The sequence below is a fragment of the Salvelinus alpinus genome, chromosome 6, assembly GCF_045679555.1.
Source record: "Salvelinus alpinus chromosome 6, SLU_Salpinus.1, whole genome shotgun sequence".
In the NCBI taxonomy this organism is placed as follows: Eukaryota; Metazoa; Chordata; class Actinopteri; order Salmoniformes; family Salmonidae; genus Salvelinus; species Salvelinus alpinus.
The window spans coordinates 61,314,579-61,331,343 of record NC_092091.1 but is presented as its reverse complement, the minus strand read 5'-3'; the positions used below and the strand labels follow the sequence as shown (position 1 = coordinate 61,331,343).

The following is a 16,765-nucleotide window of genomic DNA, read 5'->3' as shown; positions in this document are numbered from 1 at the left end:
TAACAGTTCCATTAGATTTATCGAGGGCATTATCACTTTTATACATCGGGTTACCAACATATTCAAATGATTGACATATTATCATTAAATGTTATTTTGATTAATTTATTCATACTATTTCATCATTCCACGGGCTATAGTTCCGACACAAATCTAGTGTTACTTCCCAATCCGGCTGGTCGTTCATTCTATCCGTTATGTTGCCAGAGACACAACTCTCTTATCAAATCGCTAACAGTGACAGAAGATTCAGTAACAGAATGACTGCAATTGAATAGGCCACAATAGGAAATCATAGTAGTCTCAAAACAGTTACAGTAAAGAAAAGTATAGTTCAGTACAATATAATGTAATATACTCTACTGGACTTTTCTTTACTGTACTCTTCTGAACTATACTGTGCTGTGACGTCCAAACCTGTGAAACATACTGTAGATGTCTATGATTGGTACAGATTTGGTCCGGTCTTGACCAACCAAATTTGTCTTGTTTGGGGGTAGAGCTTATTAGAATAATACTCAAACATGCAAAGGAGGATTACATTTTTCTACCTTTGTGTACCTATTCAGAATACATCACCATGAAGAGAATTACACTCATAATTATGCATACATTTCTGTATAGTACAGATCACGATGTAATTATCTTACTGTCATTCTGTTACTGGGTGTTAATTCACTTCACTTACTGTAGTTCAATTACCTAAATAGTTTTTTTTCAAACTCAAGGTGCCACGTCATAGCGGCGGAGACCTCATTCTTTCTGTAGACATATTTGAATCTTAATTTGGAGTAGATATTTAAGAGTTTTTGGAAAACGTGGTAACAAACTGTCATTCTTTTACCAAACTTTGCATCTGCCCTGTTCCTCAAGTAAATGTGTTTGTCAAATTTTTAGGCAATTGTTAAAAGTAGACTTCTGCATATAGGTGTATGGCTTGTTAAACTTGGCAATCAATGGTTTTTGCTTGGCATACATTTTAAAGTGAAAAGGTGCATCTCAGCCTCCAGTATTTATGCTGCAATAGTTTGTGTCGGGGGTCTAGGTTCAGTCTGTATATCTGGAGTATTTCTCCTGTCTTATCCGGTGTCCTGTGTGAATTTAAGTATGCTTCCTCTAATTCTCTCTCCCTCTCCCCTCCCGGAGGACCTGAAACCTGGGACAGCCCTGTTGTGCTGCTGCTCCAGTTTCAACTGTTCTGTCTGCGGCTATGGAACCCTGACCTGTTCACCGGACGTGCTACCTTGTCCCGGACCTGCTATTTTCGACTCTCTCTCTATCGCACCTGCTGTCTATAACTCTGAATGCTCGGCTATGAAAATTTACTCCTGAGGTGATGACCTGTTGCACCCTCTACAACCACTGTGATGATTATTATTATTTGACCCTGCTGGTCATCTATGAACATTAGAACATCATGGCCATGTACTGTTATAATCTCAACCCGGCACAGCCAGAAGAGGACCCCTCAGAGCCAGGTTTCTTCCTAGGTTCCTGCCTTTCTAGGGAGTGTTTCCTAGCCACTGTGCTTCAACATCTCCATTGCCAGCCATTTGGGGTTTTAGGCTGGGTTTCTGTATAAGCACTTTGTGACATCGGCTGATGTAAAAAGGGCTTTATAAATACATTTGATTGATTGATTGATTATCAGCGTCACTCTGTTACCATGGAATTGCACACTACATACATTTTCACTACTTCATGTCAAGTAAATGTGAATTAAGGCACTATCATTATTTCACTATAAAACACCAGTATCAAACAGGACAAAGTTGACACTCTTCATCGGTGAAGCATTTTCTACAGACACCATCACCATATAATCTACTCTGCCTCATCATACTCATTCTTTCCTCAGTTCACCTCATCCAGTTCCCTACTACATTCAAAACCAACAGAATTAACTACAAACTAACTAGTACTAATACATGTCACTATACTCTATTCATGGGCCGTGTGCATTTCCTGTTGGTGTATCCTGAGGTAGCTCCTCTCTGAGAACCTCTTCCTGCAGTGCGTACAGGCAAACGGCCTCTCTCCCTTGTGGAACTTCAGATGCATCTTCAGCTGGTGCTGGTGGGAGAACTTATTCTCACACTGGGGCAGCTGTAGGGTTTCTCCCCTGTGTGGACCCTCTGGTGCCTCTTCAGGTTGGACGAGTGTGAAAAACTGGCCTGGCACAAGTGGCAGCCGAAAGGTTTCTCCCCTGTGTGGACCCTCTGGTGCCTCTTTAGGTTGGACGAGTGTGAGAAACTGGCCCGGCACAGGTGGCAGCCAAACGGTTTCTCCCCCATGTGCAACCTCTGGTGGATTGCCACCTGTTGGGGGAAACTGAAGGCTTTCCCACAGAATAAACACGGGAAGCGCTTCTCTTTGGCGCCGCCACCTTTACTGATGCCGTCTCCACTATGGTCAATTGTCAATGGGCTTGTGTAGCCATTTACTGTTGAGGCACTGGCATTGTCTGAGATCTGGTTTATTAGAGGAGTGTGAGGAGGATGAAGGCCAGGGAGTGTCTGTGTTGTTGCAGGGTCCATGTTCCAGTTGATAGATCCTATAGAAGGCAGGCTGAAGGCAGCATCTGTTGGGGGGTTAACCTGAGGTGCCATCAGTATCTCTGAATCACAACTATAGGAGCAGGACGGAGCATCGATAGCCAAGTCTGTGTCTGTTCTCTCCTGCCGCATACGGACACCTCCTCGTCCCTGCGGACCAAATCTATGCTTCGTCCTGGTCGCAGCCAATCTGTTGTCATGGAGACTAAATCCGGATGTTATTTTGTGTTCGACGGTCCGTTTCCGGTTGTGGTTAACAGTGTTGTTCCCCAGCCCAGAGTTGCGGACGCTGTCCCATCCACTGACCTCCACTATGTCACTTCTGGTCCTTGCCTGCTCATTGATGTCATCACCTGAGACATTGGCTGCACTGGTCTGGGAATCCAAGATGGCCACCCAGTCTCCTTTGTTAGCCTCCAGCCAACCACCTGCAGGAAGAGGTTACAAAATAGAGTAAAAAAAATATGGTAAAGAAAACTCTACATATGGAGTTATATGGACAAATAGCCATGTGCATCACTATTCCCATTGAAGATCTATTACTGTATGTAGGCTATATGTATTTCTCCCTTACCTTGCGCCCCCATCTTTAGTCCACTCAGCAGGTCAATGCTCTCTGGTCCGTCTTCTATTGTCTCCTCTTTGACCAGCAGCAGATCAGGCTTCCCATCCTCCATGTCTACTGACTGCAATAGTAAAGGTTGGCTTTAGTTGGCACTATTTGGGTTGGACGTGTATCATTGAAAGGCACGTATGCAGACGACACTTATGTATTTGTTATTTGGATCCCCATCAGCTTTTGCAGAAGCAGCAGCTACTCTTCCTGGGGTCCACAAAAAACACAAAGGACGACAAGTAACAAAACACTTATACAGTGATAATCAAGGACAGTCACACAAATGTAAAATTCGATATACAAACAATACAACAAAAAAATGGTGTGTGTTAGTGTGTCTGTATGTGTGTCGCCACTGTCCAAGCCAGTCAATGAGATGCTTGAGTAATTGGAGGTGGGAGTACCATGCGATCATGGCTCAGTATAATACTGCGCATTGCCGTGAATTCGTTTTGCACTTGGACTGAAGAGACCCGTGGTGGCATGTCTTGTGGGGTATGTATGGGTGTGTGAGCTGAATGTTATTTGATTATGCAATCTGGAATTTCCATCAAAGTAATACTTTCGGATGAAAACTAGAATAGAAGCAGTTCATCTCTCGTCAACTCTTTAGGGCTCCCGAGTGGCGCAGCGGTCTAAGGCATTGCATCTCAGTGCTAGAGGCGTCACTACAGACCCTGGTCCGATCCCGGGCTGTATCACAACCGGCCGTGATCGGGAGTCCCATAGGGGCGGCGCACAATTGGCCCATTGTCATCTGGGTTGGGAGGGTTTGGCCGTCATTGTAAATAAGAATTTGTTCTTAACTGACTTGTCTCGTTAAAACACATTTAAAAAATAAAACCCTCAACCAGGAAAGACTGGCATGCATGTTGTTGACGTTAGTTCTGTATGTGCAGTTAAGGGCGAGGCGTGCTGCTCTGTTTTGAGCCAGCTGCAGCTTTGCTAGGTCTTTCTTTACTGCACTTGACCTTATTACCAGACAGTAATCAGGATGGACCAAGACCAGACCCTTAATTAACAGTTGATTTTACAGTACAGTTGATTTGTGTCAAAAACACAACAGACATACCCATCCCCACAACAACTCTGTCATTATGACTTGACCATAAGAGTGTCCGGACGTAATTTAGCCATTCATTGTAGTCATAGCGATCTGTAGAGTTGCTATTTACGCAAGTTTTCTTGTGTCAATTAACTTGTGACATTCCTGGATTACTCATTATACTAATAGTCAGATTTAATCAAGAAATGCAATAGTTAGTTGAAAAAAGGTTAAGGGTACAGGACTGTAAATATCTGGCTGTGTTGGCAAAATCACTACATATCCCATCGAGCCGAGCAGGGGGAGGCTTCCCGTTGTCACAGTTCCAAGACCAGTCAGAAATGTCCAGCTAACCCTACACCAATGATGCCGGTGGATCTCAAAACTGAACTTGGATCCACGTTAAGTAGCAATGATATTCTTTACCACCGTCGTCTTATGACAGACATCTCAAACCAGATATGACTATTCAACAAAACAATAAATAATTTAAGTTTTCCCCCAGCTAATTTCTTAGTTACATGATTGTATCACTAGCAAATGAGTTTTGAAGTTGAGGGTGCAGTATTTATGAAGTTTGGCATAGTTCAGCTAGCCAGCTAGTTTAGCCCACTGAGGTATAAGAACGGTTTAGCCAGGGATAACGAGCTCGGGCCTAGTGCACATGTGCACCATAGTTTGTATGCTCTGATTAGTCATTGAAATGATTGGCAATATCGAAAGGTTTCGTTATCAATGACCCATCAAAATGAATCGATGGAGAAGAATTGGGATTTCTGCCCATGATATCATTTAAGGTACTCATGTCTTTTTTCTATTGCGTTTTATGTCATTTATCTTTGTTTGGTAAGTTATGTAAAAAAAAAAAAAAATCTACATTTACAATATGTCAACCAATCAGCCTGACTTTTTTTGCCAACTCTTTTGCATAATTTATTTGAACTAGTGTTGTCACGATACCAACATTTTACAAACGATACAATACCAGGCCAAGTATCACGATACCAAATAGTATCGCAATACCATGGTGGGGAAAAAAAAAAAAAAGTGACTTAGCATCCTGTGCTAAGCCACATCCGACGCTTAACATTTTTCAAAAATATCTCCAAAAACATGTCATTGAAATTCATACAACACATTGAACTTAACCTCAGTGTATAATAGAATACTGCATAGAATGGCTGATTTGCTCATATTTGCAAAGGCCTACCTGTGATTTAGCTGGAGGAATGGGAGGAAGGGATATACTGTACATACCAAGGAATAGACGCGCAGGAAGAGCGGACAGAGAGAAAGAAGCAGGTGAGTGAGGGCTGGTAGGGGATGAGGCTGGCTGATGTGATATGCCCATGAATGTGAAGTGGACATTATTGGACCTGCTTATACAAGACACTCTGTGTGCAATAATAGTGTTTCACATGATTTTTTTAATGACTGTGTAATCTCTGTACCCCACACATACAATTATCTGTAAGGTCCCTCAGTCGAGCAGTGAATTTCAAACACAGATTCAACCACAAAGACCAGGGAGGTATTCCAATGCCTCGCAAAGAAGGGCACCCGTTGATAGATGGGTAAAAAAAAACAAAAAAAACATTGAATATCCCTTTGAGCATGGTGAAGTTATTAATTACACTTTGGATGGTGTATCAATACACCCAGTCACTACAAGATACAGGTGTTCTTCCTAACTCAGTTGCCGGAGAGGAAGGAAACCACTCAGGGATGTAACCATGAGGCTAATGGTGACTTTAAAACATCAACAACATTGTAGGTACTCCACAATACTAACCTAATTGACAGTGAAAAGAAGGAAGCCTGTACAAAATAAAAAATATTCCAAAACATGCATCCTGTTTGGAACAAAGCACAAAATAAATATTCTTAGAGACTTATCCAGAAAGACTCACAGCTATAATCTCTGCCAAAAGTGCTTCGACAAAGTATTGACTCAGGGGTGTGAATAGTTCTGTAAAATGAGTTATTTCCGTATTTCATCTTCAATACATTTGCAACATTTTTCAAAAAACATGTTTTCTTTTTGTCATTATGGGATATTGTGTGTACATGGATGAGAAAAAATATATATTTAATCCATTTTGAATTCAGGGTGTAACAACAACATGTGGAATAGGTCAATAGGTATTATACTTTCTGGAGCCATTGTAATTAATATGGACTATTCTTAGCCCTTTCCTGGGTAGCTGAGATGGACATAATATGGAGAGAAAAATCATAACATTGTTTAACTAAGAGTCAGTCAATCAGGCACTTGTGAGTGACAGTTGGTGTGTGTGATGTGGGGCTGAAGCTACTGACCCGGAAGCTTAGCTCTCTCACTCCTCCCAAGCTTTTGTGACGGAGGGTGGACAATGAGCTTGTCGTAGCGTGGGGACATTGCTTACATCTGCTATCTGGCAGCTTTCATAGCTGGGATAAGTTATTTCTGCCTCTGGCGCACAGTCCTCGTTGAGGAAGATGTTGGTTCCTCTCAAGTTCTTGGGTCTCTCCAGAACAGCCATCTTGTCCTTGAACCTTGGGAACTTGAACACTATCAGCCTGAAACTGTCACCTGGGCTGGTTACAGGTTTTCCAGAACTGTGGGCGTGCTCCACATCAATCCTCTTCTGATCCATCTGCAGATTTTCAGTGTTCATTTTCTCACTTTGTGTACACTCTGGTATGCCATCCACAACAATGTTATTCCTCCTGGATTGCCCCTCTAGATCGTCTGTTTTCCCAGTCATCTGTAATAGTGATTCACAAACACTTCTGATGTCATCTCGAGTGGACTTAGTTTGTCGTCATCTTGCTGCAAATCTCTTCCATGACATTCACCTCTCCCTGGTCAGATCGTCCATTCTTTTGTTAGTGGAGTCCACCAGTATTAGGACAAAGCTCTTGAAGCCATTTTTCTGTTAATGTAACAATTGCTTGTAGACATATTTTTGTTGATTTACACTGTTTACAACCTTCTTTGACTTCGGGCGACATAATAGTAGCAACCGGGACTCCATGCAATTCCAGCCAACATGGCCGATGGAAACAGCAACAAACAGAAGGGATTTAAACAGCCACAAGTTCAGGACTATCCGAGGTCGCAGCCACAAGGGCTAACTGCGTTGCAGGCTGTGTTCATGTCAAAGAAACCTGTCTAGCTTGATAGCTAACAGCAGCTCTTCAGGACTTTAGGGTTTGGCAGTGACCCGGGACAGATAGTAGCGGCCCCCAGCAACTGAGCTAACCACGTCGCAGGATTCAAATTAAAGAGGTAGGCTAGTAAAAAAAAAAAAAAGTAAAAAGTAAAACTTTTTCACAAGCTTCAAAAAAGAAAAATTAGCGCTCTCTCGTTCCGCATGCGTTGCGCTCTGATAACGTCACTCTGCAAGCACTCAGGGGTGTGCCATTGCCACAACTGTTGACCAGGCTGTTAGAGCTGCAATCTGACCTTGATGCCTACAGAGAGACCTGGTTGATTTAAAATGTGTAATTAATTGTGGGCAAGACTAAATACATGTTCTCTAATTCTCACTATTTTTTTCAGATGGACTACATTTCATTGGGTTCCCGCCTATAAATATCTGGGCATTTGGATTGACAAAGATTGAAAGTTATAGATGAGCTAGTTAAAAAGCTAAGATTGAAAGTGGGATTATTTTTTTGAAATAGATCTTTCCTTTCCCTAAATAGCAGAACGCAGATTGTACAGTCAACTTTCCTGACAGTTCTTCACTTTGGTGCCACCATTTACAAGATTGCAGCAGCCACTAGTTTTAAATCGTCAGATGCTGTCTACTATAGCTCCATTCGTTTTATCACAGGTGACAGTTTTAATATACACCTCTGCATCCTGTATCAAATTGGCTGGTCCTCATTAAAGTCTCATGGATCACTTCATTACTCATTTTTGTTTACAAAGCTCAACTACACAAACTTCCAACTCAACTAACTTTGTTGTTAAAGTATAAAAACATGAGATAACCAACCCTGTGAATGGGTTTGAGTAACTCTTGAGGTTCCTTTGGTCTCCACCGAACTAGGTAAATCCACTTTTTGTTTTAATGCAACTCTTTGCTTGAACCAACTACACAATATATTACAATTGGATGTTCTGGTGCCGCTCTGTCTACATAGCTTTATTCAGCTGATCCTAGCTATCCTGCTCTGAGGGGCTTTGTGGATATGAGCCATGACATAAACATGCAGACAGTAGTTTACAGTGGGCTCACCTCAGTGAGACTGTGTGTGGTCCTGTGCTGCTCAGCTGGTTCCTCTGTGGGTTCAGGAGGAGGTGTAGTCTGGTTGTCCTCCATGAACATGGTCCCCTCAGGGTTCCCCAGACCCTCCTCACAGCCCTCCTCCTTCACCAGCAGCACGTCTGGACCCTCCTCCTCCTGGAAGAGACAGGTGATACAGATTACACAGACATACACTCCCTCAAGTACGTACACACAGATAATAAACACACTTTCAACATGGAGTGTTTACCCATCCCCACTACGTTTGAGTCCTATACTGTAGTTACAGAATTACTTAATTATTGTTAAAACCATCATGGTGGACATAAATATGTTGTGGGTAAAAACAAGTCAGCTATAAGTCAAAAGTATCCAACAGACAAACCTGACTAAACTATTTTGATGTGTACAGTAGGTGTTAGTGTGTAGGTATATTTAGTAAGTGTATAATGGTTATAAAGCTCTGTCAGTGTATTCAGAATAGAGTGAGATCAGATGTGATGTAAACTAAAGAGTCTCAATGAAAGTCTGCATGAAAAGTCCCATTTTGTGTTTATTAAAACGCACAAGTTTTAAATACACCATATGAAAACCACACATACACGTCTCAACTACAAATCTGCATGATAAACTCCATTCATTTTCTCATTAAAAGTGTATTGGGAAAGAAATTAAGTAGTTGAATGGAAGTAATGAAATAGGCATTTGTGAACACACAGTACAAACACAATATATAACATACTTTTTAGGCTTATACACTGCTCAAAAAAATAAAGGGAACACTTAAACAACACAATGTAACTCCAAGTCAATCACACTTCTGTGAAATCAAACTGTCCACTTAGGAAGCAACACTGATTGACAATAAATTTCACATGCTGTTGTGCAAATGGAATAGACAAAAGGTGGAAATTATAGGCAATTAGTAAGACACCCCCAAAAAAGGAATGGTTCTGCAGGTGGTGACCACAGACCACTTCTCAGTTCCTATGCTTCCTGGCTGATGTTTTGGTCACTTTTGAATGCTGGCGGTGCTTTCACTCTAGTGGTAGCATGAGACGGAGTCTACAACCCACACAAGTGGCTCAGGTAGTGCAGTTCATCCAGGATGGCACATCAATGCGAGCTGTGGCAAAAAGGTTTGCTGTGTCTGTCAGCGTAGTGTCCAGAGCATGGAGGCGCTACCAGGAGATAGGCCAGTACATCAGGAGACGTGGAGGAGGCCGTAGGAGGGCAACAACCCAGCAGCAGGACCGCTACCTCCGCCTTTGTGCAAGGAGGTGCACTGCCAGAGCCCTGCAAAATGACCTCCAGCAGGCCACAAATGTGCAGGTGAAAGGCCAAAACCTAGGAAGAAACCTAGAGATGAACCAGGCTATGAGGGGTGGCCAGTCCTCTTCTGGCTGTGCCGGGTGGAGATTATAACAGAACATGGCCAAGATCTTCAAATGTTCATAAATGACCAGCATGGTCAAATATTAATAATCACAGTAGTTGTCGAGGGTGCAGCAAGTCAGCACCTCAGGAGTAAATGTCAGTTGGCTTTTCATAGCCGATCATTAAGAGTATCTCTACCGCTCCTGCTGTCTCTAGAGAGTTGAAAACAGGTCTGGGACAGGTAGCACGTCCGGTGAACAGGTCAGGGTTCCATAGCCGCAGGCAGAACAGTTGAAACTGGAGCAGCAGCACGGCCATAGAAAATGAACACAGGTCTCCTAAACAATCTCAAGCCCACGTGCTAGTGAGTAGCCAGCTAATATTTAGATTTAAAGTCTAGCCAACTTCAAATCAAAGTTTATTGGTTAACTTGGATCTATTTGCTTGCTACCAAGGTTGAACTGTTGTGATTGCACCCTCCTGTCCATCTCCAACTGTTTGAACAATAATGCCTGTTCACTTTGTTTAGATGTTGAAATCAAGTTGCCTACCTAGATAAGATGCTTATTTCTCAGAATGAGAACAAGTTGCCAATTCCTTTTTTTAATGCTCATTGCACATTTATAAAACACACTGTGGCTAAAATACTGCTAACGGTACGTGGTAACACAATGCCAAGCACGGGACAGAACTGAGCATTAATTTTCCACAATCATGCTCATTGATACTCTCGTTTTAGTAGGATCTGCTCTGTTCTACAATTTTGAGAAATAAAATGGGTATCGTCAAAAAGGTTAAGTCATCTATCATCGTTGTTGTGAGTGGCAGGGGAATGGGCTTGGTGTCTGTGTGCGAGTGGGAAGGTGCACAGTGCACACAGCCAGAAGGAGCGAAGGACACGATACCAAAAAGATAGTGCCTTCAGAAAGTATTCACACCGCTTGACTTTTTCCACATTTTGTTGTGTTACAGCCTTAATGTTAAGACTGTGTGTTACTGGCCTACACACAATACCCCATAATGTCAAAGTGAAATAGTTTTTAGAAATGTTTAGAAATGTATTAAAAATGAATAGCTGAAATGTCTTGAGTCAATAAGTATTCAACCCCTTTGTTATGGCAAGCCTAAATAAGTTCAGGAGTAAAAATGTGCTAAACAAGACATTTTGTAAATTTGATATTTCTGTATTTGCAAAAACTTCTAAAAACACTTTCACTTTTTCATTATGGTGTGTAGATGGTCGAGATTTATTATTATTTTAATTCAGGCTGTAACAAAATGTGGAATAAGTCAATGGGTATGAATACTTTCTGAAGGCACTGTAGAACGCAAAAAATATCTAGAAATAAAAATTTAATTCTTGCGATACATGCATTTGAAACATTGCGTTAAAACATGAATTTGAATCGCCCAGCCCTATACAGTGGGGAGAACAAGTATTTGATACACTGCCGATTTTGCAGGTTTTCCTACTAACAAAGCATGTAGAGGTCTGCAATTTTTATCATAGTACACTTCAACTGTGAGAGACGGAATCTGAAACAAAAATCCAGAAAATCACATTGTATGATTTTTAAGTAATTAATTTGCATTTTATTGCATGACATAAGTATTTGATACATCAGAAAAGCAGAACTTAATATTTGGTACAGAAACCTTTGTTTGCAATTACAGAGATCATACGTTTCCTGTAGTTCTTCACCAGGTTTGCACACACTGCAGCAGGGATTTTGGCCCACTCCTCCATACAGACCTTCTCCAGATCCTTCAGGTTTCGGGGCTGTCGCTGGGCAATACGGACTTTCAGCTCCCTCCAAAGATTTTCTATTGGGTTCAGGTCTGGAGACTGGCTAGGCCACTCCAGGACCTTGAGATGCTTCTTACGGAGCCACTCCTTAGTTGCCCTGGCTGTGTGTTTCGGGTCGTTGTCATGCTGGAAGACCCAGCCACGACCCATCTTCAATGCTCTTACTGAGGGAAGGAGGTTTTTGGCCAAGATCTCGCGATACATGGCCCCATCCATCCTCCCCTCAGTACGGTGCAGTCGTCCTGTCCCCTTTGCAGAAAAGCATCCCCAAAGAATGATGTTTCCACCTCCATGCTTCACGGTTGGGATGGTGTTCTTGGGGTTGTACTCATCCTTCTTCTTCCTCCAAACACGGCGAGTGGAGTTTAGACCAAAAAGCTCTATTTTTGTCTCATCAGACCACATGACCTTCTCCCATTCCTCCTCTGGATCATCCAGATGGTCATTGGCAAACTTCAGACGGGCCTGGACATGCGCTGGCTTGAGCAGGGGGACCTTGCGTGCGCTGCAGGATTTTAATCCATGACGGCGTAGTGTGTTACTAATGGTTTTCTTTGAGACTGTGGTCCCAGCTCTCTTCAGGTCATTGACCAGGTCCTGCCGTGTAGTTCTGGGCTGATCCCTCACCTTCCTGATGATCATTGATGCCCCACGAGGTGAGATCTTGCATGGAGCCCCAGACCGAGGGTGATTGACTGTCATCTTGAACTTCTTCCATTTTCTAATAATTGCGCCAACAGTTGTTACCTTCTCACCAAGCTGCTTGCCTATTGTCCTGTAGCCCATCCCAGCCTTGTGCAGGTCTACAATTGTATCCCTGATGTCCTTACACAGCTCTCTGGTCTTGACCATTGTGGAGAGGTTGGAGTCTGTTTGATTGAGTGTGTGGACAGGTGTCTTTTATACAGGTAACGAGTTCAAACAGGTGCAGTTAATACAGGTAATGAGTGGAGAACAGGAGGGCTTCTTAAAGAAAAACGAACAGGTCTGTGAGAGCCGAAATTCTTACTGGTTGGTAGGTGATCAAATACTTATGTCATGCAATAAAATGCAAATGAATTACTTCAAAATCATACAATGTGATTTTCTGGATTTTTGTTTTAGATTCCGTCTCTAACAGTTGAAGTGTACCTATGATAAAAATTACAGACCTCTACATGCTTTGTAAGTAGGAAAACCTGCAAAATCGGCAGTGTATCAAATACTTGTTCTCCCCACTGTATATGCCTTATATATCACACAATGTCTGGATGCAATATTCTACACTGAAATCTGTAACTCTCGTAATTCCAAATGCGTCTGTGGATATTTTTCGTGCCGACAACAATGACAATTCATCTTTGTCTTTAATGCAGGGTTTGATACAACCATCAGAAACTATTGAGTGGAATGGTTGCTTTCTATGTTATAGAGTGGAATGTTTTTTCTGCTGGTATATCCTGAGGTAGCTCCTCTCGGAGAACCTCTTCCCGCAGTGAGTACAGGCGAATGGCCTCTCTCCCGTGTGGACCTTCAGGTGCATCTTCAGCTGGCGTAAGAATCTCTTCTGACAACGGGGTCAGCTGTATTATTTCTCCCCTGTGTGGACCCTCTGGTGTCTCTTCAGGTGACCAGCCTGAGCGAAGGCCATGGGACACTGGGTACAGCTGAAGGGTTTCTCCCCCGTGTGTACTCTCTGGTGCCTCTTCAGGTCACCAGCTTGAGCGAAGGCCATGGGACACTGGGTACAGCTGAAGGGTTTCACCCCTGTGTGGACCCTCTGGTGAATCTCCACCTTCTGGGGGCAGCTGAAGCCTTTGTTACAGAACATGCAGAGGAACCGTTTCTCTTTACTTTTGCCTGATGTTGCTCCCCCACCCCGAGCCTGGGCTCTAGTTCTGTCATTTGAGTTCAATCTCTTATCGAAAAGGACGAGGCGGTGTGGATCAGTAGGCCCCATCGATCTGGACACTGGGTTGCGATCCCTGAACGTGTGTAAAGGGGAGTGGGTCGCGACATTTGGATTTGTCTCCAAGCTTTCCCTGTAATCTAAGAAATCTCTGCCCTGTGTGAGTCCATCTCCTAGGTGACTATCTGAATTCCATGTGGGAGGAACGTCGCCCTCCACTTTCACAGTCACTTCATCTACGCCCAGACACTCGCCTTTCTCATCTAGGCACCCTTCAGAGTATACACTACTACTGTACCGGTTCCAGTCCCCTCTAGACAGATCAGTCTGTGTCTCTAAACCCAAGGGCATGTTGCTAGGGTCCATCTCTGTAGCGTAAGAACAAGACGGATCATCACCTCCAGTGTCTAACGAGTCACCATCACCATGGGAATGAACAGTCCTCTGGCTCTGGTGAAATACAGGTAAATACTCTGAGTCAGGAGGACAGCCCAGTCTCTCTGGGTCTGATCTGTGGTCAGATCCTCTGTGTAATTGCATTTGTGTTACAGTTAAAGTCTCGGTGTCTGTCTCTGACTTCAGGACGTCGATCGGCGTTCCACTGACCTCCGTGATGCTGTGTCGGGTCCTGGGCTGCGCAGTGGTGGGGTTTGCTGTGGCTACAGGGGGCGCTCCAGCCGCTCCATTCTGGATGTCTCTGCTGTGCCATGGGTCCTCCTTTCCTTCAGACCTCTCCTTCTTGACCCCAGGGCCTGCAGCTTCTGTAGACTGACACCAGAAGAGTGGAGGTTAAAAACGGTACATGAGTTAAGTTGGATAACAATGTCGTAAGGAAGTCTCACAAGCTCCCCTATGGCAGATAAATGAGGATGTACATGTAAGCAAGTGAGTAGATGAGGGTAGCCTTTCTGAAAAACTGGTCACATATGATGCACTGTAATTTAATGTAACACTATTACACTAACCTCTATCACGATAACGTTCTGGGTTGAGGTTCCACTCCCCTCATCAACAGTGATTGGTTGGTCATCTCGGCATGTATTGTGTCTGGCTGGCTTCACAAAGCTCTTGTGGCCTCCAGGGAGATGTCTTTCACCTGAGAGAATGATTGGGGGAAAAGAAGAGGTTTAGGTACCGTCAATGGTCAACAGTATATTGTACACTATTGACACTCGTCTAGAATTGGCAAGGATGTAAGGTATCACTTATTGATAGAATATTTATTGATCAGTGTATTATATTCCATGCATAACATTGTTTTCATTGAGTATATAGAAAACACACTAAATCAAGAATCTGTTTAGAATATGATATGTCTTTGCACAAGATAGCTTACTAATCAGGGGAATTATTTCACACCATCCAACTGACCAAGACCCAATTCTGGATAATACATCTGAACACAGAGCGGAATGGGGCGACAGTCACTGAGCAATTTATGAACTGCGACAGTCAATGAGCTATATATGAACAGCGACAGTCAATGAGCTATATATGAACATGAAGCTGCTCAGCTTCGGCCTTCTGCAAAATGTACCTCTTGCCATTCTTCTGTGTCGGTCAAGGATCTTGACACTACTGGGACTAGCAACAGCGCGCTCCCGTGCCACCTTCAGTTCCAGTAGTTGTAGTTTCCTTTGCAATGACCTGTTTTCTTTCTGGCTTTGAGTTATTTCCAAACGAAACACTGCATAGTCGTCGTCTACGAGTTTACAGATCTCTACCACAGCTGCGTTCGCTAGCACCTCCATGATGGATGCTATTTGTGTGTGAAAAACCATACAGTTAGCCATTGTTAGCTAGCGTAATGTTACTTAGCAACTAGTTAGCGTTACATAGATAACATCCATCAACCAAGTCCTGTCTTCAACGCAAATTAAACACTAGACGGGGTACGTATGTGATGCTGTGCAGTTAAATTAGTCATATTTTGAGTTCCATGATGTTAATAAACGGATTCATAACAACAATAAAACCTTTAACGTGGAAATTGTTCATGGTCACTGTTCACTTCCGTTTACTTCTTCTTCTCTGGTAAAGTGCCAGTCGGTTTGAAATAGAACGTTGTGGGCACTGCCCGCCTGTGGTGAAAACAACCTGTGGTTACCTAATTGTCTCACAGCAAAAACTTGACATTTTTCACACGGAATTTTGTTGTCTGCTTGTTTTAGTACATTACAAAACTAAATTTAAGAAAATTACAACATGTCTAAAGATTACATTGCCAGCTCCCAAGCATTCTCACTATTTAGAAAAACGTAATATTGTTCTTCACTCAAGCCCCTCTTCTTGAAGGCGCTAACGTCAGCCACGGTAGTGCTAGCTAGTTACCAACCTTAACATTAAACTAGCCAAGACCAACAACACACTATAAAGCTACAAGTAGTGTGTGGAGTTACAATCGGACTATCCAAAAACGATTTAAATGTCTTACCTGTGAATAAATTTTTTCCACACACATAGCTAAGTGTAGCCCCCCCCCCTTCTAATTCCCTTAATTTTGTCACTAGAGTCAAATACTTTCTATAGAAAAACTTCACGCTGTGGCGCTCCATCTAATTAATTTAACATAAATTATGTAGCCTACGGTTGAAAGAGTAGTAGCCTATGTGGTTTTTCTGTAGCCTATACAGTAGCATGGATACCAAATGTATTACAATGTCATGAGAAAGACACTTTTAAATCATTAACCAGGAGAGAGTGCAGGAGAAAGTCAACTAAAAAGGCACGGGGCAGACAGCTTTGGAACGGCTACGGCATCATGAAAAAGAAGTGGACAACCATTGGTGCTGAAAGTAATTCATTTCAATAATTGTCTTCATTTTAATTCGACTTCACCAACTACAAGAGGGCTTTGTTGTTGCCCATTTCTTCCTATTCCAAAAAATAATTGGTGGGCCAACCTGTATGAAAGACGCAATTATGCGATCCATAGATTTGTCAGTATAGCAAAATCCTCCAATACTCATTAATAAATACCTGTCACGAGAATTTTCAATCCCAATGATAATAACTGACAATCAATAGCTCTGACCAATCCCCGAGATCTGTAAGACCATGGGTTTAATAATAATTAGTCAAAGACTCAGCTTATGCAAAAAGATAGTACAGTTTATTCAGAGAACGTTCTAAAGTCCATTATACAAAGACATCCATTTTATAGCTGCGCACCATACTTCCACACAAACAGTAGAAATCCTACGCACATACATACAAACAGTAGGTGAGTTGTATCCACT

The 16,765-nt window shown here is 42.6% G+C and overlaps 1 pseudogene; it reads right to left on the bottom strand.

Annotated features, from left to right (window-relative positions):
- Window positions 1-1,600: 1,600 nt before the first annotated feature.
- LOC139577619 (uncharacterized) lies at window positions 1,601-15,570 on the bottom strand (annotated as a pseudogene).
- Window positions 15,571-16,765: the final 1,195 nt, after the last annotated feature.